The following is a 23,591-nucleotide window of genomic DNA, read 5'->3' on the forward strand; positions in this document are numbered from 1 at the left end:
AAGCAAACAATGTAGTTCATTAATAGGCAAAGGATATGAGCAGGGATTTTTCAAAAGATGAATACAAATGGACAACTTACAAATTCTGTTAAGGTTATGGAGAAAAAGCTACCCTAATACTGCATTGGTGAGAATGCAAATTGGCACAAGCATTACAGAAAACAGTATGGAAATTCTTCAGATAAATACAAATATATCTACCCAGCAATCCCACTACTAGGAATATGTCTAAGGGATATCAAATCAGCATATGAAAGAGACAACTGCATTCCCATGTTTATTGCATCTCAATTCACAAAAGCAAAGACATGGAATCAATGTAGATGTCTACCAGCTGAGGACTGGATAAACGGAGTGTGGTATATCCACACTATGGAATATTCCTCTGCCATAAGAAATCATGAAATCCTGCCATTTGCAATAAAATGGATAGAACTGGGGATGATTATACTATGTGAAATAAGCCAGACCCAGAAAGACAAATATCATATTTTCTCTTATTTGTGGATATCAATATAATGAGAAAATAAAAATTTGTATGGATGACATATAATTTGGCATATGGTTACAAGTATTTCTTCACCAAATCATACTTTGCAAATGACAATATACTCTTTGGTCTCCAGGTTATGACAACTGTCAAGAATTTCATACTCTGTGATAATAATATCCCTGTTTCCAAAAATAAAACAGCATACATGTATATGTTTATAATATCTAAATTAGAAGTGAAGGTGGCAACATGTTTAAAAAACATAAAATAATTTTTAAAAAACAAAAGAAAGAGACAAGTGCAAAGACACAAGTCAGGAGTGTTGACTATATTTAGCTGTACGTCTAAAACTAAAACAAAAGTGGAGGTTAGAATAACGAGGGGTTCAAAAAATTCTTCCCAAAACACAGCACCTTCAGGTATGAGAACAAAGCATAAACAAGAAGGTCACTCTCACCATCCCCTCCCCATCTCCCTGAAACTGGTCATTAAATCTTCATTTTGAAGACACTTTCACTATACCCAGAGGAAAGAACCATCATCATCTCTTAAGACTTTAGGACAGGAGAATATGGACAAGTGGACTTGCTCAGTTCCCCTCAGTTTATTCCTGTTCATTCAAACCCCTCTATTTTCCAATCACACTTCCCTATGACTGTTCACACCTTCATCAAACTAAGCATAGAAATAGACAGATTTCTCCCATTTTGGTCTTCATTTATGAAGTGCTACCAGATCAGGCCGGCGCCGTGGCTCACTAGACTAATCCTCCGCCTGCAGCGCTGGCACACCAGGTTCTAGTCCCAGTCGGGGCACCGGATTCTGTCCCGGTTGCCCCTCTTCCAGGCCAGCTCTCTGCTGTGGCCCCAGGAGTACAGTGGAGGATGGCCCAAGTGCTTGGGCCCTGCACCCCATGGGAGACCAGGATAAGCACCTGGCTCCTGGCTTCAGATCAGTGTGGTGTGCCGGCCTCAGTGGCCATTGGAGCGTGAACCAACGGCAAAGGAAGACCTTTCTCTCTGTCTCTCTCTCTCTGTCTACTCTGCCCATCAAAAAAAAAAAAAAAAAAAAAGTGCTACCAGATCATGTAGCACTCACATGAAATCAAAGTGTCTTCTATTCTCTTATTTACCTTTTGGTTCAAGGGTCTCAGTCAAGAACCTAGCTATGATGAGAAAATAAATCTTTGCTTCCCTAGAATAGTAAATTTATTTCTAAAAAATTAGCACTAACAAAACCAAAAATATATAGAAAGGAAAGATACAGAAGCAGAATTAGCTCACCAACTGTCTCACAGGCAAAAAGTGGGGATAAAGGATGGAGGTGGGCATATGGCATAGCAGTCGAGATGCTAGTTAAGACCTCTGCTAAGATACCTGCATCCCATAGGAAGGTACCTGATTTCAATTCCCAGTTCCAGCTTCTGCTTCCGCCTTCTGAACCAATGCAGAATTTGGGAGGCAACAGGTGATGGCTCAAGTGGTAAGGGTCATGCCTCCCACGTGGGAGGTTTAGAGGGAATACCCACTCCTGTCTCTGGCCTCAGCCATTGTGGACATTTGGGGAGTGAACCAGAAGATGAGAGCTCTCTCTCTGTATTTCACTCCCTCTTTAAGGAATTTAAAAATAATGAACACAACAAACCGAGTATTATGACCAAAATATGTTTGACAGGACAATAAACATTAGGAAACATAATACTATTGACTAAAACTGGATGGTGAAAGGCCCCACAGGGAGAAGGAGGAGGTTTCAGGTGCTCTCACTGTTGTTCCAGGTAAAGTCAATGTTTGAAGAAGGGAAGCTGAAGGACATATGAATATTGTTAAAAAGGTGACTACTATGAGACAATTACAAAAATATATAAACACATGGAAAGTAATAAAACACCATGCATTTTAGTATGTATAAATATGACATAAATGAGCAGTGTATATTGGCTTAGCAGTTAAGACGCTGTTTAACACACCTGCTCCCCACAGTGCAGCACCTGGACTCAGCTCTGCTCATGACTCCAGCTTCTTGCTATGCAGACCCTGGGAGGCAGCAGTGATGGAGCAAGTGACTGGCTTCCAGCCACTCACAGGTGAGACCTTGATTGAGCTTCCCTGGCCATTGCAAGTCTTGTGAGTAAACTAGCCAATGGGAGCACTACCGCCTGTGCTCTCCCACATGTGTGCTCACTCTCTCCCTATCTGTCTTCCTCCTGCTGCTTCCCAATTAAGTAATTATTTTTAAAAGGAATTTCTTTCAAAATGACATAATGGAGAGCAAATACAATAGATGTATCAATCTTTAAAAGTGTGTGTAAATCATCTATTAAAAGGAAAAGATTCTCAGATTGGCTCACACAGTAAAATTCAACTCCATGTTGTATATGAGAGCCTGAAATAAAAGAATGAAGGATATAATGGGTAATTAAAAATTTCAAAAGTCAAGGGTTATAATGTTAATCTCAGGGTAACAGTCAAGCAAAACTTTTCTACTGCTAAAGACAAGAACTTACTAAGAAGATGTGATGGTCACTGATATCTTTGCAACAACTTCCCAAAGGTAGAAACTCCAGAAGAGTGAAGAAACAAAAACACGCTAATAATATCTTTAACGCATATCTCTGCTTCCAAGAAAATCCAAAAAAATAACAACAGAAAAATAAGAATCTCAAAGAACTAAACAATGCTAATGGGCTTATTTTATAAGATGGACAAAAGGCCTATGTATTCTTAAGTATGAAATGTTTCGCGATAGTCTATCAGTTATCTTTCACCACATAACAAATTATCCCCAAAATGTGGTGGCTTAAAACAACTGAAATACCTCACAATTGCTGTGTCAGGAGTTCAGCGGTGGCTTAGCTGGCTGGTCCTGGCTCAGGGCTTCTCATGAGGACGCTGTCAAGACACTGGCCAGGACTGCAGTCATCTGAAGGTGGGGAAGAAGGTGGATGATCCGCTTCCAAAAGGGCTCACTCCTACAGCTGTTGGCTGGAGCCCATGGGGACCTCCGCAAAGAGCTTCCTGGATTTCCTTATGACTCGGTGGATGGCTTCCCTAGAACAAATGACCCAAATGAGAGAAAAAGGATGAAACCACATGCCTTTTTAGGAATTAGTCTCAGAAATGACACCCTGTTATTTCCACCACAGTCTATTCATTAGAAACAAGACTGTAAGTACAATCCATGCTCAGGAAGAGGGAACCCCACTTTTCTACAGAAGACTAACAAAGAATCTGGGATACAGATGGTATACCCAAAGTGAAACTTTGTATTTTGGTATCGACAAAAACTGAGTGTGCAGGCTGCTTTAAATGTCCCAACAACAGAGGTTTCCTAAGGCACAAGAAACTCTCATGTGGAAGCTTTTAGCGACAAGTAGGAAAGGAGAAAGAAAAGACTTTAAGAAGTTATGGCAAGAAGCACACAAAATCACATTTGGTCAGCATGACTCACTAATGCAAATGCTTCAGAATTATCTGACTTGTTTAGGAGGCAAAGATCTCTAGAGAACAGTTAAGATTTGGGAATTTAGACCTGGTCCTGCTTGTGGTTACAAAGTCTAGGTGAACTGCAATCCTTACAGCACTGCAATGTAAGGCTTGTTTCTTTAACTGTTGGCTTGATTACCTGTGTCACATCCAGAACCAGGAAGGAGTCAACCACAACGACATGGAATTTCAATTTCACAAATAAGTGTTGTAAAATTCCTGAGGCCTTTAGACATACTAAGACTCTACCCAGTTTATCTGCTACCTCATAAAAGAGGCTGAGAATGAGGGAGAGGCCTCTTTCTGCCATGTCCCATGCTTGGAGGTACTACTCTTTCTTTTATGGGCAACCCTCTGGTACACTCATGTTGGGTATCTCTCCATGTGGAGTAGCCCATACTCATGTGTTAATGTATGTTCACTCTCTCACTTCTAGTAAATGCTGTAATCTCACTTGTGCAAGACATCTATCTATCTATCTATCTATCTATCTTCTAAATGTTGCAGGCATTGATGAGACAGAACCAGTTTCTCTCTCTCTCTCTCCCTCTGTGTGTCTCTCGTTCCCTCCCTCTTCCCCTTTCTCTGACAGTCTGCCATTCAAATAAACAAAAATGAATATATCATTTAAAATTCTAAGTTTTCTGGAAACAGGTGTTTAGCCTGGTGGTTAAGATGCCTGTATCCTACACTGGAAAGCCTGCATTTGATGTCTGCCTCTGGCTCCCCACTCCAGTTTCCTGCTTATGCAGACCCTGGGAGGCAGTGGTATAGGCTCAATTGAGAGAGTTTCTGCCAGCCACGTGGGAAACCTGAACTGAATTCCCAGCTCCTGATGTCAGCTCTGACTGCTGTTACAGGCATTTGGGAAGAAAACCAACATGGGGAGCTGTCACTCATATAAATACATATGTAGAAAATGAATAAAGTGAAGTTTCCTCAGCATTTGTGGTTGGAATATAAAAATGAGTTTGATCTTTTACAGTGATCTTATATCCAGTCACTCTGAGAGGCTCACCTATTACTTCTAATATGGATAATTTATGATTATATACTGTAGGGTTTCCTATGAAGATAGTGTGCTACCCCATTAATGTTTCCTCATTTCTAGTCCATAAATCTCTCATTGTTTCTTCATTACCCTCTCTAGGAATCCCTATAAAATGCCGAAGAGGAGTGGGAATAGTGGGAATAGGTATCCTTATCTTCTACATGGTTTTATCATTTTCTAAAAGTGGTAATGTTGACAATGATGTTCTCTTAAAGTGTTTTGCAATTTCTCTGTAGCAAATTAGGAAAGCTTCCTTTATCACTTGCTAGGAGCTATTTTATTAATGAGTGGTGAACACAAATATTTGTTCTATATCTATCTGCATCTACCGAGACGGTATCTTCATCTGCCTTGAATCTGTTAATAGGGTGCCTACAGTGAGCTTTTTTTTTTTTTCAATTATAAACAGGATCACAGATATTACCATTTCAATATATTACAGAATTCAGCTTACTATTTAGATCTTTTATGTGTGTGCTAATGACAGCAGCCTTTCATTTTCTTCCTCATTCATCTGGTTTTAGTCTTAAGGTCATCACATATTTATGGAAACAGAATCTTTCTACTTCTTTCCATTCCAACAAGTTTATATGAGATTTAAATGGTCTGATCACTAAAATTGTGGAAGAACACCTAACTAACATCAGTCTACGTCACATGCTTTAACGATAGACTACATTACTTTAATGGTACTTCCAGCTACAAGCAACTCAGGTATAAGATCCAAATCTTGTACTCTTTATACACACACACACACACACACACACATATGTAGTTGCAATATAGAGAAAGTCCAATCGATTTTGTCTTAGAGTAGAAAAGGGACTAGGGGCCGGCGCCGCGGCTCACTAGGTTAATCCTCCGCCTTGCGGTGCCAGCACACCAGGTTCTAGTCCCGGTCGGGGCACCGGATTCTGTCCTGGTTGCCCCTCTTCCAGGCCAGCTCTCTGCTGTGGCCAGGGAGTGCAGTGGAGGATGGCCCAAGTCCTTGGGCCCTGCACCCCATGGGAGACCAGAAGTACCTGGCTCCTGCCATCGGATCAGCGCGGTGCACCGGCTGCAGTGCACCGGCCGCAGCGGCCATTGGAGGGTGAACCAACAGCAAAAGGAAGACCTTTCTCTCTGTCTCTCTCTCTCACTGTCCACTCTGCCTGTCAAAAAATAAAAAAAAATTAGAAAAAAATAAATAAATATTCAATATTTAAAAAAAAAAAAGAAAGGGACTAGGAAATGAAATGTAACTATACATTAGTATGACCAGTCTTAGAATATTTTGTTTTTGCTGACATTCCAACAATTTTGTGCAGGTTCCTTGAAGTGCATTAAGATACCTGTACATATAGTTCAGAATTTTTTGTTTGCTAACAGGGATATGAGAACTTTGCAATAAATAGCCAAGTGTTTGGATTGTAGAAAGGGAACCATGTTGGGGAGATGAAAGGAGGAACAAGACGTAACTTCAGTTAGGCAGAACCACTGCCCCTTTCACAGGACAAAGGTGGGAGGAGGTGAAGAACACCAGGGTTTGGTAACGTAAGGTGACAGACACTAAGTGTATCTGATTCAACAGCTGCAGTAAAAAGAGGACTTGATTCAACTACAAAGAGGTATAGACAAAGAGGACAGAGAAAGACTCGAAGGTGCTCTCCCCATTTGAGTCTCCGCTCACCCCTCCACTCTGGCTTCCTGCGAATGTGATTCTGGGAAGCAGCAGGTGATGGCTCAAGTATGGGAGGCCCAGATTGATTTTCCAGCCCCTGGCATTGACATGGCCAAGTATCACATGTTGAAGGCATATGGGGAATGAACCAAAGGATGGAGTATATCTCTTGTCCCCATATCTATCTCTGTTCTGCTTTTCAAATAAATTAAATAAACAAAAAGAAAGCAGATCAGTGAGTGCCTGGGGCAGAGGTGAGGGATGGGACTGGGGGAGATTTTCTGCAAAAAGACCCAAAGCAAAGTTTAAGGACAAAAAAATGTTGTATATGAATGGTGATGGTGGTTACAGTTATATACACATCTCTCAAACATATACAAGCATACACTGAAAGTATAAAAAAAAAGATGAATCTTCATGCAAAGTAATTTTTTAAAATTTTAAAGAAGATTCTCTTCCATTATGAGAAAATTTGTGAAAGGCTTAACATTTGTAACATTATGAAATATTTCCTTTTTTGACATTTTTGGGAGAAAAGGCAAATGACTGAATTATAAATTACTTTTAGAGGAGATAACAAATGATATCTTTATCTAAAATATATTATATATGACATATAAGTTTGGATTTGCAATGTAATATACACTTCTCTGACTCTGAGTATTGAGATAAAAAAATCACAAGGTTTCTCAACTTAAAAGATACATTTATTTATTTGAAAAGCAGAGTGACACATAGAGAGAGGGAGAGAGGCCAGTTAGAGATATCAATCTTCCATCTATTGTTTCACTCTGCAAATGTTCAAAAGAGCCAAGTCTGGGCCAGGCTGAAATCAGGAGACAGAAATTCCAACAAGGTCTAAAGGAACATGGCTTCAGATATTAATTTCTCAGTATGTGCTAGTTACTGTCTATGATATACTATAATTTATGAAAGCCATCTCAAAATTGAATTCCTTAAGTTCTCACACAAAATATTTATTACTAAAATCAATTAACAATATTTCTAACCATAAAAACCTCTCATTCTTAAAATGTTACCTCCAATGGCATCAGCCACCAGATTTTATATTGCAGATCCTATTCTATTATTCTACTACTTTAGAAAAATCTGATTCCCAAGTCATTTAACAGCCACTATCAACTCTTCGGTAAACATCACTGCTCTTGTGAACTTTTGTAATCGTCTCTTAGTTCCCCTCCACCTCACATCAATCATGTACATAAGCATCACCATCATCTTTTCGAGACACAAACATCACCTGTTTCTTACTGAGTACAACCCATGCATGTATTCTCAATGCCTGTAAATAAAGCTCAAGTTCCCAAACTGGCCAACTGTCCTTGCTCCACACTACAGTGCCAGTGATGTCAAATGCTCACCAGTCCACATACACTTGCCATCTCACATGCCTTGCTCTTGGCTCAGTCAAGATCCTCCTTCACAAAACTGGCTTCTCCCATGATCTGGTTAGTCCCTGATGTTCCACGTTATGGTCAGGTGGGTCCCTCTACTCTAGGAAGGCGGCACAGACTGAGTTGGGTATTCCTAAACTGTGCCTCAATGTCATTACCTAAACATCTCCAGCATGATTTTTAGGGTGTTATACAGAAATCATCATTCGACTTGGCCTGGTGTCCAGGAACACAAAAAAGTAGAGTAAAAAGAAAAGTACTAGCCAGCATTCTCCCTTTGGATCGTCATAATAATAGGAAGCATACAGTGTCCTCAGTGTAGTAGAGAGGACAGTGTTAGGAGAAGCAAAGTGACCTGCTTAAGGGTGCCTTCCATCTTAGTGGGATTTAGGATCCAAATCTTAGCTCCCTACCCTTAATCACCACACTGTATGACAAGGACTCTCATGATGAATCAACACTCACTTAAAATGTGCCAAATATTATCTTAAATTATCTTACTTTAACCTTCAAAGACTGACAGGACTAGAAAGATCTGTCTACCTGGTCACCACAGCTAAAACACTGCAGCCAGCTTGACCCTGGCTTCTTTCACTCTCTACACATAATTCCACTATTGAATCCAGCTCATTTAATCTCTGAAATAAGCCTTCAATAAGGTTTCCCTTCCCTGCCCCATTATCATTCTTAGGTCATGACACCATAAGTCTCAGCCACAAGTGGCAGCTGCAATCTCTTCACTCCTGGTGGAGGTATCCCACCACACCCATGAGCTGTTGATATGTTACACATTACAGAACCAAACCAAGCCATTTCCTACCCATCCTTCATCTGCTGGCTTGTAGCTCCTGCCTTCAATCCCTAGGAAATGGGTTTCAGATCTCCAGCAAGGACAACAATTTCATCAGAGAAGTCTGTGAGTTCAGAACTACCTAGATCCACACAATTATATTGTAAGAATAAATGTTTAAACCTCAAAATAAGGCTGGTATTTACAACACTGACTTTCAGAGGGCACATCCTGCTCCCCACACTGATTTCAAAATGTAGGGTCATTTCTTCTAAATCTACCCAGAAGGCTCCAAAGCAGTATGTTTCAAGATTACCTCTATAGCACCTGACATACCTTCTCCTACACCCTTAGCAGAGAAATGTACCCACCTTTCTGACATTTCTCAATGGCATTCATCACAGGTGCTTTCTCCCCCTGCCTCTTTGGAAGAATCTCTGTCCATACCCATGATATGGATACAAGGATAGGTACACCTTATCCAAACCATTATTCTAAGTGTCCACAAAGTCCCCATGATAGGCCCATGATTAAACCATTATCTTTTTCGTGTTTACCAAATGCCAAAAAATACAATAAGAGTTCTAAATAAATAATCATTTCATCTTAATAACAATCCAGTGAATTAAAGATTTTTATCCCCTATGATAAAACACAGAAGTTAAGTAACTTGTCCAAGTCACAGATGAGAAAATGCAGAGTTGTAACCCATACCCTGGAAGCCTGACATCAAAATTTCAGTACACAACCACCCCTACAAAACTCTAGTCAATTTTGCTTAGATCTATATACAATTTCCCCAATTGTACAGAGCAGAGTAAATATTTAACTCCCTGTTATACTAAGCATAGAAAGTACCAAAATCAGAGAAAGTAACTACTCCTCTGAGAAACGAAGAGCTTTCAGGAACAAAGGAGACATATAATACCCAAGGAAGTGATTTTCAATCTCAGTGCTATCGACATTCTAGACAGGATAATTCTTTCTGCAGAGAATGGTATGGGTGTGTACTGTGCATTATAATATGTTTAGCAGCATCCCTGCCCCCTGCCAATGAGATGCCAGTAGCCCTCCCCTTAGAGATGTTCAACCAAAAGCATTTCCTGAGAGTGATGAATGACTCCTGCAAGGCAAAATCACCCCCACTTAAGAGCCAGTGCCCTAAGGATTTCTCAAATGAAAGCTAGTAGGCCCACCTGAGATGTCCTTTATCTTCGTTAAAATACAGAAAAATAACTGCTGGTGTCTTTGTGATGATCAGGCATCCACCTCCAGATTATAGAAATGATAAATATGCAGCAGACTTTTTCATGGTTAAGAGACACTAAACCAGCGTTCAGCCACAGTAATCTAACGTGCCACATACAAAAGGGTAACTCGTGGATAGCAGGTACCTGGCCTCTTCCAGAAAACAGAATCCTTTCAGCAAAAGGATGAGAAGGTGTCAAGGTGCATGTACAGAGGTGGCTACTCTTGTCTCTAGCTTCCTGAGACAGCAGCTCCCTTGCATCCACCTGGAGTTTCAAGGGGACTACTTACATATATCTTGGATTAGAAGATGACAATTCTTACTTTCAGGGTTAAGTCAGGACCAAGTTCTACCTAACTATAAATTATACCACAGCTGAGCTATATATGAATCCTTCACTTTATAAAAAATGAACAATTTATGACTGCTCAGTGGTGATGGCAGGACAAGAACCAGAGTGCTGTCCTCTACCCAGCCAAGATCCATCGAACTCTGGCACAAGATCCAGAGTCACATCCAGCATTTCAACCCAGTCCACATCCAAGATCCTTTTATCCCTCCGATCCACCCCAGCCTCTAATAATCAACATTGTGCTCAGAAGGAATGAGGTTTTTTCTTAATTCTATGTTCCATATAAAAGGAAAAACACGTTTTATTTCTCTTTCATTATCTGGCTCATTTCATGTTGCATGAGGTCCTCCAGTTCCATCCATTTAGCTGAGGATTTCATCATTTTACAGGTGAACACTATTCTATTGTGTGTATGCACATCTTCTTTATCCATTCATCTGATGATGGACACCTTTGTAGGTTCTATGTTTTGGCCACTGTTCCATTTCTGCAGTAAACATGGTTGAGCAGGTATCTCTTTAATTAGTTCATGTATATTGGGTATATATTCAATAGTGAGTCTGCTGGCTCACATGGCAGTTCCATTTCTAGTTTTAAAGGAATCTCCAAACTATTTCCCAGAGTGGCTGAACAAATTTACATTCCAAACAACAGTATACAAGAGTTCTCTAGCCCTACATCCTTATCAGAATTTGTGATTCTCTGTATTTTTTTGCTTTTTAAAATTTATATTAAGGGAACAGATTTCACATCTTTCATACAGTTTTAAGAACATAGTGATACTTTCCACCCAACCCTCCCTCACTCCCACATCCCCTCCTCCTTCCTTTATTTTTAATTTTTGTTATGACATACTTTCAACTTGCTTTATAATCACAAGCTCAACCCTAAATAAAGAATTCAACAAATAGTAAGTAGAAAAATCACTATTCCTCAGGAGTATAATGAAGGGCTATAAACAATCATCAAATCTCAAAATGTCAATTTTGCTCATATATAGTATAGATTTTTATAGTCTGTATATTGGTTACCAAAAAATAGGGATAACATATTTGTCTTTTCGGGACTGGCTTACTTATTTTTTTGTTAAGATTTATTTATTTATTTGAAAGGCAGAGAAATAGAGAGGCAGCAGGAGAGAAAGAGAGAAAGGTCTTCCATCTGCTGGTTCATACCCCAAATGGCTGCAACAGCCAGTGCTGGGCCAATCCAAAGCCAGCAGCCTGGAGCTTCTTCCAGGTCTCCCATGTGGATGTAGGAGCCCAAAGACTTGCGCCATCTTATATTGTTTTCCCAGGCCACAGCAGAGAGCTGGATTGGAAGTGGAACAGCCAGGACTTGCACCAGTGTACATATGGGATGCCAACACTGTAGGCGGTGGCTTTACCCACTATGCCACCGCACTGGCCTCTGGCTTATTTCAGTAATCGTAATGGTCTCCAGTTGCAACCATTTTGTTACAAAAGATGGGATTTCATTCTTTTTATGGCTGAATAGTATTTCATAGTGTGTGTGTGTGTGTCACAATTTATTTGGTCATCTGTTGATGGATATCTGGGTTGATTCAGTATCTTAACAACTGTGATTTGAGTTGCACTAAACATGGGGGTACAGATAACTCTTCATATGCTGATTTCATTTAGTTTAAGTAAATTCTCAGGAATGGGATGGTTGGGTTATATGGTAGATGCATTTTCAGAATTGAGTCATACCATACTGTCTTCCATAATGGTTGTACTAGTTTACATTACCATCAAAGTGTATGTAATTCATGTTGTATTTTATCAAAAATTTTTTCTGCATCTGACATAATCATGTGGTTTTTAATCCTTAACTTGCTAATGTGATGTGTCATGCTTATTTATTTGCATATATTGATACTTTTCTGAATGCTAGGCAAAAATCCCACTTGGTCCAGATGAATGAATTTCTCCAAGTGTTGTTGAAATGGATTACCTAGTATTTTGTTGAGAACTTTTGCGTCCATGTTCTTCGAGGATATTGGCCCATAATTCTTTCTCTGTTGTACCTTTTTCTCATTTTGAATTGAGGTGATGCTGGCTTCATAGAAAGATTTTGGGAGGATTCTCTTTCTTTCAATTTTTAAAAATAATTTGAGAAGAATTGAGATTAGTTCTTCTTTAAAAGTTTGTTAGAATTCACCAGTGAAGTCATCCAGTCCTGGGCTTTTCATTGTTGGGAGGGTATCAATTCCACCTGGGTCTTGAATGTTCCATTTAGGTTTTCTATGTCTTCATGACTCAATTTTGGTAGAAAACATCTGTCCAGAAATCCAGTTCTTCTAGATTTTTCCAATTTGTAGACATACAGTTGTCTGTAGTAATCCCTGATGATTCTTTCTATTTCTGTGGTATCCACTTTAACATCTGCATTTTCATCTCTGATTTTACTAATTTGAGCCTTCTCCCTTTCTTGGTTAGTGTGGCCACAGTGTATTGATTTTGCTTATTTTTAAAAAAGTAGCTCTTCATTTCACTGATATCTAGTTTCTTTTTGGGAGGGTCTCAATTTTGTTCATTTCTTTTCCCATTTTTATTATTTCTTTCCTCCTTCTCATTTGGGGTGTGGTTTGTTGTTGTTTTTCTAGATCCTTGAGATGTACTGTAGGATCGTTTATTTGATGACTTTTCAGTTTTTGATGTATGCACTAAAGCTATACATTTTCCTCTTAACACTGCTTTTACAGTATCACAAAAGTCTTGGTATGTTGTGTTTTCATCTTTCATTTCTAGGAATTTTTTTACTTTTTTTATTTATGACTCACTTTTCATTCAGTTGCATGTTTTTCAGTCTCCATGTGTTTGCATGTTTTCTAGAGTTTCTTAAGTTGCTAATTTCTAGTCTCATTCCATTTTGTTCAGAACATCTGCATGATATGATTTCGATCTTTTTAAAAACTTTTTGAGACTTGTTTCATGGCATATCATACGGTCTATCCTAAAGGAATGTCCATGCACTGATAAGAAGTGTGCATTCTGCAACTGTGTGATAAAATATTCAGTAGATATGAATGAAGTACATTTTCCAATAGTGTAGATTAGATCTTTTGTTGATCTGTCTGGTGATGAAAGGGGGGTTTGAAGTTCTCTGTTATTACTATATTGGAATATATATTTTATACCCATTAACATTTGTTTTATATACCACTTGCCCCATAATTGGGTGCATATAAATATATAGTCACATCTTTCTCTTGAACTGATCTCTTAATCATTACATAATGTCTCCCTTTGTCTCTTCAAACAGTTTTTCTGTTAAAGTATATTTTGTCTGATATTAGGATGCTAATCCTACTCACTTTTTGTTTCTATCAGCTTGAAATATCTTTTTCCTCCCTTTCACTTTCTTATTTTTTAAGATTTATTTATTTTATTTGAAAGTCAGAGTTACACGGAGAGAAAAGGAGAGGCAGAGAGAGAGAGAGAGAGAGGTCTTCCATCCGCTGGTTCACTCCTCAGTTGGCCGCAATGGCTGGAGCTGCGCCAATCTGAAGCCAGGAGCCAGTAGCATCTTCTGAGTCTCTCACGTGGATGCAGGGACCCAAGGACTTGGGCCATCTTCTACTGCTTTCCCAGGCTTTAGCAGAGAGCTTGATCGGAAGTGGAGCAGCCGGGACCTGAACTGATGCCCATATAGGATGCCAGCACACAGGTGGCGGCTTTACCCACTACTCCACGGGGCAGGCCCCTTTCACTTTCAGTCTGTATGCCTTCTGATCCATTATTTTCTTCCTTTGGAAACTCATAAACACGTATGTTTGGTTATTTCTGATATTCTTCAAATCTCAAACATTATTTTTAATTTTTCTTTTTCTTAAATTTTTGTTTGAGTTATTTCCAAAAAGCTGTCTTCTGGCTTGGGTATTCTTTCTTCTACCTCGTTGAGTCTATTGTTAAGACTTTCTACTATAATTGTTATTAGAATATTAAATAGTAATGGTAACAGTGGGAATTCTTGTCTGGTTCTGTGTATTAGTGGCAATGTTTCCAAATTTTCCACATTCTTTAGGATGCTGTTTGTGACTTTTTCATAGATAGCCTTGATTGTGAGGAGGAATGTTCCTTCTATACCCAATTTGCTTAAGATTTTCATCATGAAAGTATGCTGCATTCTATGAAATGTTTTCTCTCCATCTACTGAAATAATCATATGGTTTTTATTCTTCTGCTTGCTAATGTGATGTATCACATTTACTGATCTGTGAATGTTCAAACATCCCTACATACCAGGGATAAATCCCACTAGATCCAGTTGAATAATCTTTCTGATATGTTGTTGGATTCAATTAACTCGTATTTTGTTGAGGAATTTTGGGTCTATGCTAATCAGAAATGTTGGCCTATAGTTCTCATTCTATGCTGTATCTTTTTCTGGTTTAGGAATTAAGGTGATACTGGCTTCATAGAAGGAATTTGGGAGGGTTCCCTCTCTTTACATTGTTTTTTAATAGCTTGATAAGAATTGGAATTAGTTCTTTAAATATCTGGTAGAATTCAGCAGTGAAACCATCTGGTCCTGGGCTTTCCTTTGTTGGGAGAGTCTTTATTACTGATTCAGTCTCTTTCTTGGTTATTGGTCTTTTAGGTTTCCTATGCCTTCATGACTCAAGCTTGGTAGATAATGTGTGTCCAGGAAACTATCCATTTCTTGTAGGTTTCCTTATTTGTTGGCATACAGCACTTTGTAGTAATTGCTAATTATTCTTTATATTTGTGTTGTCTGTTGTTAAATTTCCCTTTTTATCTCTGTTTCTGTTGATTTTGGTCCTCCCCCCCCCCTTTTTTTTTTGGTTAGTTGGGCCAATGATGTATCAATTCACTGATCTTTTGTATTTATTTTTGGTTTCCATTTTGTTTATTTCTTCTCTGATTTTAATTCTTTCTTTCCTCCTACTAATTTGGGTTTTTGTTTGTTGTTCTTCTAATCCTTTAGATGTATTCATAGCTCCTTTATTTGTGCCTTTCCAATTCCTTGATGTAACCAATTGTTATTAACTTCCCTCTTAACTCTGCTTTTGTCATTTCACGTAAGTTTTGATATATTGTATTGTCTTCATTAGTTTCCAGAAACTTTTTGACTTCTCTTTTGATCTTTTTATTTCTCCCATGACACACTGTTCATTCAAAAGCATGTTGTTCAGTCTCTATGGGTTTGTATATGTTCTATATCTTCTTTAGTGTTAATTTCCAACTTCATTGCATTGTGGCCTGAAAAGACACATGTCGTTTTGATTTTTTTTAATTTGCTAAGACTCTCTTTATTACCTAGCATATGGTATATCAAAGAGAAAATTCCAAGCGCTGATGAAAAGAGTGTGAATTCTGCAACTGTAGGATGAAAGGTTCTGTAGATATCAGGTCCATTTGGTCCATAATGTAGATTAGCTCTGTTGTTTCTTTTTGATTTACTCTCTGGTTGATCTATCCATTGATGAACGTGAGGTGTTGAGGTCCCCTATTACTATTGTACTGCAACTTACGTCTCCCTTTAGATCTATTAACATTTCTTTTAAACAGCCAGGTACTCTGGCATTTGGTACACACACATGTCTTATAGTTATATCTTCCTGTTGATTTGATCCCTTAAATCATTACAGAGTGCCCTTCTTTGTCTCTTTTAACAGCTTTTGTGTTAAAGTCTATTTTATCTGATATTAGGATTACTATACCTACTCTCTTTTGCTTTCCATTAGCTTGGAATATCTTTTCCATCCTTTCACTATTAGTCTCCATATATCTTTGTTGGTGAAGAGATTTTCTTGTAGGCAAAAAATAGATGGGTCTTGTTTTTTAATCTATTTAGCCAACCTGCAGTTTTCATTTGGAGAGTTTGGAACATTTACATTCAAGGTTACTATTGATAGTTAACAACTTGGCCCAGCCATTCTTCTGTGAATACTCCAATGTTTGCTTTGTATTTCCTTTGTACTTTTACTGGGAGATTTTCTGCCTTCATTTTCTTTCATAGTTATTACTACCTGCATTTCTGTGTTTAGCACATCCTTAAGCATCTTTTCTAAGGCTAAGTGAGTGGTGACAAGTTCTTTGAATTTCTGTTTGTCAAGGAAGATCTTTAGTATACATGCTCATTCATAAATGAGAGCTTTGAAAGGTACAGTATTCTGGGTTAAGAGGTTTTTTTCCTCTTAAAACTTGGGCTATTTCTCTCCATTCTCCTATCTTGTAGGGTTTCTGATGAGAAGTCAGCTGTGAGTCTAATTGGAGATCCTCTGAAATTAATTTGGAATTTCTCTCATGCACATTTTAGAATCTTTTGTTTTACTTTTGAAAGTTTGACTACAATGTGTCATGGTGAAGATCTTTTCTGGTCATGACTATAAGGATTTCTATCATCCTCGTGTATTTAGACATCCCTTTTTTCAAATTAGGGAGGTTCTGTAATTATTTCATTGAATAATCCATTCTCTCTTTCCACACCTTCGGGAACTCCTATGATCCACATGTTGGGTTTTTTTTTATAGCGTCCCACAAATCTTGAACATTGTTTTTAATTTTTCTGTTTTTTTTCTTTTGTGTGTATATGACTAATATATTTCCAAAGATTTGTCTTCTAGATCAAATATTCTTTCTTCTGCCTCATCCAGTCTGTTGTTCTTTGATACACTGAATTCTTCATTTCTAATATCCCTTCAAAATCTCAATTTCCTGTGAGTATTTTTCATTCATGTCATGTATGTTCTAATTTGAGAATTTGCTTCTCATTGCTTCAAAGTAATCCTATGATTCATCTTTCAAATTCCATTTCAGTCATTTCATCAATCTCTTCATCTTCAAAGTTTGATACTGAAGTGTTGTTCTGTTCTGGAGGGGGGGGCACATCATGTGGTCTTCCTTACTGTTTCTTGAATTTCTGCATTTATTTTAAGGCATTTGTGGAGACACTTGTTGGTGTGTTTCTCTGATGGCTTTTATCTTTGGTTTATTCCTCTGTGGCTTGGTAGAGTGTCTGCTCTTTCAGTGAAAACCCAGAAGTGGGTGCTGGGTGTGGCCAGAGAGCTTTGGTCAGTGCTATAGGGTTGGGCAAGTATCCAGGGTGACACCCAAGCTGGGCATGGTATACATCCTTTTTTATTAGCAGGGAGTGTTTTATCACCTCTGTTATCATAATCACACCCTCATTTTCTCTTCCAATGTGACCAATGCCTGGGTATTAACGCATAGTGGATGTAATACTTGTCTGAGCTGCTGTAAGAACCACACAAAGAATCAGTGCAGTTCTCAGTGTCGGCATGGATTCTGTTGTAATGACCCAGTTAATCAGAGAGCTCTGAGCATGTGGAGCCGCTCACACTGATTGCCCAGAGACCCAGCTACACCCTGCACTCTCTCATGCAGTCAGAATTCCCACAGTCTCAGCACACAAGGCTTCCATTGTCACAGGGTACATGGGAGCCACTCCAACCTGTTAGACTGTCCCATCTAGAGCACAGCAACAATGTTCCCAGAGGCAGCTCCCTATGGGTACTCCACCTAGGTGGTTTGAGCCCCAGAGCCTGTGATATGTTGAGAGGCTGGGAGCACCTCCTAGGCCTATGTGGGTACCCAATCTCCTGTCAATCTTCCCAGCCAGACTTGATGTCAATAGGGAATGTGGATTTTTCCCTCTGGCTGAATCCCTGGATCATGTGCATAAGAGCCATGGTCACAGCTCCTTCTGCTTTCACAGTGGTGCTTTCTTACTGCCAGTTGCCAGGTGTGTGGACCTGAGCAACTGCCACAGTAGTGATAATATGGCATCTTGTTTAGGTCAGTTCCTGGGCTCCTGGGCGCATGCACAAGAGCTGGCACAGCTGTCATGTACGGAAAACATGTATAATCTTATGCAAGATTCCATTATCTTTGATATTTTCAAATTTTATATAAATTTAGTCATAGTACATGTATTCAGTGACTTTCTTCTTTTGTTCAACACTATGCTTTTGAGATTAGTACATCATGAATACATGTAACAGTACATTTTCTTAGTATATGTTTCAAACTGACTATAATGTCTTAAATGTATTTACCCATTCTAGTGTTGAGGGATATTTGAGAAGCAATAATTATTTTCCAGTGCAAACTTCACTAGTATAAGCATTCTTGCAATCATATATGCTCAACCATTTGTGCCAAGATTCTCCAAGGCACAGGGCAAGGACAAAATTATTAAGTAATATGAAAGCACCAATATATACTTCCACCAGGAGTGTATAAGAGTTCTCATTTCTCTGAAACATTCCCAATCCTTGCTATTGCTCACATTCCCAATTTTGAGCTAATTTTGAGAAATTTTTCATTGTGATTTGAGTTTCAGTTTCCTTATCTTTAATATATGCTAAATATATTAGTATATCCTCTCTACTACTTATCTGTCAAACATATGTTATATAGGGTGATTTCCTCCTATTTGAGGTTTGATTTTCTCCCTCCTCATCAAATTTCTTGTGGACAAAAATTTAGATTTAATAACTTCAGTTATCAAACATTATTTAATATTTTGTCAGAATAAACTGTAATAAATACACTAATGCTTGATTTTTTTACATCCAGCCTATTTTCTAAAGTTATTAATTACCATAATTTATTTATAGATTGGGTTTTCTACATAGACTATCATATTATCTACAAATAATGATGGTTCATTTCTATTTCTAAGGACACTGTACAATTAAGCACCTCCAGAGAGTGCTGAAAAGGGGCAATGAAGATGGATAGTTCTAAACCAACAGAGGGTTGGTTAAGCATGAGTTGGGCCCAGATGCTCTCTCTGCATCATGTTTTGACATATGATTCTTCTACCCATGTTTTACGCTCCACCACTGCCACCCACCACCTTCAACAGTAGCCAATAAGTATGGCTACTTCATCTCAGACTCGAACATCCAAATTGTGTGCTGAAAATAAATAAAACCTTCTCCTTATATTTTTACAAGTGTTTCATTATTGTAATGTAAATCTGACTAATAATTACTTAAGTAATGACAGATGCTACAGAAAAAAATTAAGTCAAGAGAGAGAAACTTCAGAGTGTGCAGCTGTAGATGGGATGCTGGGGAATGCTTACTGAAGAAGGGATTTTTCTAACTCCCAGTGGATTTGAAAAATAGAGGTACTTATATAGAGAGGGAGAAACAGACATTCCACACACACACAGCGGGGCAGGGAGGGTGGAGAGAGAAAGACTCTTCCATCTCCTGGAACTCTATCTGAGTCTCCCATATGGGTGACAAGCACCCAAGCATTTGAACTACCTTCTGTTGCCTTCCCAGGTGCATTATCAGGGAGGTGGATCAAAAGTGGAGCAGGAGGGACTTGAACAGGCACACATACAGAATGCTGGCATCCCAGGTAGAGCCTTAATCCACTGTGTAACAATGCCAGCCTCAGGAATGATTCTGAGTGAACTAATATGGCTATGTTGACACAGAAGGGGATGAGGGGAGCAGCACAGAGAACAGTCAACAAGAGACTGATCAGTGTGGTAAGTACATAGTAAAGAGACTGGAGCAGATGCAGACAGACAGAAAAAGTAGTGATTGGGCCTTGAAGGTCACAAGTCCTTATTCTGCATGAAGTGAGTAGTCATGTGGGGACAGGTTCTGAGCAGAGGCCCAGCATCAAACTTCAATTTCTACAGGTTCATTCTGCCTGCTGACCAGAGAATAAGTACATGGATGGGCAAAGGAGGACACAGAGTGACCAGTTAAGAGCTGATTTCTATAATCCTGGTGGGATTCATCAATGGGGTTTTAAAATTGCTTAAAAATTAAAATCAATGAATGTGATATGTGACATCAAAAGGATGAAGGATAAAACATTTTAATTATCCTAAGAGATGCAAAAATTATTTCAACTTTTAATAACCACCAATCAGAAGACTTGTGATCAGAAGACTCACAGAAAGCTGAGGCCCCAGGATCTATTCCTTTAGTCAGCAGCAGGGAAGAAGCAGCACTGAGAGTCCTGACAGTGCCCCACATCGTCCTGGCACAGCCTTGCAAACGGCCTGATGCTGCAGGAGTTGTGAAAATGCGGTCTGGAGGAAGGAAGCTAGTCTACAGTTACACCTGCCACCCCTGAGTCACAAGGGAAATGCTTCCTAGTCTGTCTCTCCTGATGGGACAATGTCTCCTCATACAACACACACAAGCACCATCTCCTTGCTTGCAATGAGCCTGAGCTGCAAAGGAGGATCTGATATAGAAGCCCTGGCCACTCAGGAAGTGGATGTAAAGAGAACCTGGCCCCTTCCTTCCGGCCCTATGGGGAAAGACGGCGTAAACAAGGAAACAGGACATGGTCCTCATCCCCAACAGCATCCTGCACACTCCTCCTTCTCACCCAGTCAGGCTCAACTCCAGTGCAGCTTCAGAAATACTGAGACTCTAGCTATGCAGACACGACACGGGAGGGTGCTGAGTCTGGTGGCAGATGCAGGAAGACACTTCCAGATGACTTCAGGCCCCACAGTCCCCTAGCGAACTCTGTCACGTTTTCATAAAATATTTGTAATTTTCAACATCAGTGTAGATCGGGGAGGCCAAAAATCCATCCTTCATGACAGTCAATTTAGTTTCATGCATCAAAAGTCTTACAAATAAATGAGTTAGAAATTTCATTTACAGAAATCCTTCAAAAAGATACAAGTTCTAGCTCTAATGATTATCACAGTACTATGTAAAACAGTGGAAATGGAACAGGGCCTCTAAGTCAAAGAATAAGTGTCAAATAAATTTAGCACTGCAATAATTGCAGCCTTCCCATGATGTGCCTGATATTGTCACCTTGAGTACCACATCAACCTGCACGGTGGCTATGTAAGAGGATGTTGAGTGGGACTTCTCAACCACCCCACCATTTGCAAACAGCACCTTACATGTATAGATGAAGAGCTAAGTCTCCCCATGAGGTAAAACAACAGTCAGCAACTAGGGCTAGGCTAACTCATGCACTAGGAAGCTACACACTGAGATCTTCCAACCCAAACACCCCATGTGCCTCTGTATTGCCATGTCCCTATCACAGGCCACAAACAAGTAGACATGGGTGAGGGCAAGTTCCTTTGACCTACAGGAAAATATTGAATTTTGGGCTGGTATTTGCCCTACCCCAACAATGGAATCCAAGAGAAATTAGGGGAGCTGAATACAAAAAGTGGAGCAGGAACTTTTACATATTGTAATGTCTGGTGACTATCTGCTCAAGCAATCGACTGTCTGCAGTAACCTTGACAGAGGAAGGGAAACGGGCAAGAAGAAGAACAAGTGCTGTCACTCCACTGATTGGCACTAAGTTAAGTCCCCGGGGTCATCCACTCCCATAGTGATTCTTGGCCTTCAGACCTCCACCCAAGAGGGCTGCCCCTTGAGCACACAGACAACAACTGGAGTAGGTAAAATACATGCATGCTTTTGATAGCACATGTACAGGGATCTTTCTAAAATTGGCCTCACTGGCTTCATTTTCAGCTCATTGACCAGGGCCACTCAACATGGCTGTTACTGCATGGACATTACAATATTTAAATGTTCTTGCTCCTTTTTTTTTTATTTTCAGCACCCATAATCTCTTATATTGGATTCCACTGCAGGAGTTGGGGAATACCAGTCCAAAATTCAATACTTTCCTCCAGGTCAATGGACAGAGGTCTTCTGTTCCCCGACCTGAAATCAGTCACAATGGAACTGCTGCTGGCTGCCAACTTCCAAGATTGTTAAATAAAATAAATTATAATAAACCATTAATTTTTCAGTATTTAATGCCTGTAGTTCAGTTAGTAATTTTTCATATATAGCATGTTGCCCGTATGCAATTGAACTATTAAGCTCATTACAAAGCAAATTATCTTCTGTTATTTTTCATAGCAATCAGAATTGAAAATAGTTTGTTTCATCAAGAAATTAAGGACATTTTCATAAACAGAAACAGATATGCCAATTCACAGATGGGATGGGTTTTAAAGAGTTAAACTGTAAGCTACAGATGACAACACTATGTAATATCAAAATCACTTCCTCTCTTTTAAACACTTTTAAACAGCTGCATTTCAACAAACAGAACACAGTAAAGAGAAGTTTAGATCTAGCTAAGCTGAAGCCAGGCAAATCCTAATCCAAAGAAAATCATCATGATGAAATAGAAAAAACAAATTATTCATGGGATGACTTGATCCTTCAGACCTGGATCTGCTAGTTAGGTCTTTCACGTAACCTCTGTGCTCATTTCAGCAGAAAAAAAGGGACTAAGATATCAGTAAGTTATCAATTAAGATACCAATTGAAACTGGGGCTGCATTAGCAGGTAAAGCTTGCTGCCAGTGACGTCAGCATCACACATGGGTGCCTGTTTGAGTCCAAGCTGTTCCACTTCCAATCCTGTTCCCTACTAATGTGTCTGGGAAAGTAGAGGAAGATGGTGCAAGTACTTGGGATCCTGCCACCTCTGTGTGAGACCCAGAGGAAGCTCCTGGTTCCTGGATTCTATCTGACCCAGCCCTGGTCATTGTGGCTATTTGAGGAGTGAACCAACAGATGGACGATCTCTCTCTCTCTCTCTCCCTCTCTCTGGAATTGCATTTCAAATAAATAACTTTTTATAATTTAATAAATTAAGAATTAAAAAACAATCATCGAAACAACTATGCTGAATATTTACTCCTATCGAGCATATGCAAGTCTCAATCACACACACACACACACACACACACACACGGTAAATGGGTTAGATATACCATTCCAGTTAAATGTAATATGCAAATCAGATTCAAATTATCAAAAGAATAAAACATGTATAAGTTTAAATAGAAAATAATTTATTATGCCAAGAACCAGGAATATATCAAAGGGAGTGAAAAAAGAGAATCAACAGACACTAAAAATGAGATGACAGGGATGCTGTAACCTTTCAACAAAGAATTTAAAGTGCTTGTGGTAAAAAATGCTTGAATGAAGGGGCCAGCGCCATTGCTCTGGTTAATCTTCTGCCTGCGGCACTGGCATCCCATATGGGTGCCAGGTTCTAGTCCCGGTTGCTCCTCTTCCAGTCCAGCTCTCTGCTGTGGCCCGGGAGGGCAGTGG

The 23,591-nt window shown here is 39.3% G+C and overlaps 1 long non-coding RNA gene across 17 annotated transcripts in view; it reads right to left on the bottom strand.

Moving 5' to 3' along the window:
* LOC103349020 (uncharacterized) overlaps positions 1–23,591 on the bottom strand; it is a 175,521-nt gene that overhangs the window by 148,361 nt on the left and 3,569 nt on the right. For all 17 annotated transcript variants that reach the window (XR_011378935.1, XR_011378932.1, XR_011378939.1 and 14 more), the window contains exon 3: positions 3,311–3,543. This is a non-coding gene — a long non-coding RNA (uncharacterized lncRNA). The remainder of the gene's footprint in view (positions 1–3,310; positions 3,544–23,591) is intronic.

The sequence above is a fragment of the Oryctolagus cuniculus genome, chromosome 9, assembly GCF_964237555.1.
Source record: "Oryctolagus cuniculus chromosome 9, mOryCun1.1, whole genome shotgun sequence".
NCBI classification, from domain to species: Eukaryota; Metazoa; Chordata; class Mammalia; order Lagomorpha; family Leporidae; genus Oryctolagus; species Oryctolagus cuniculus.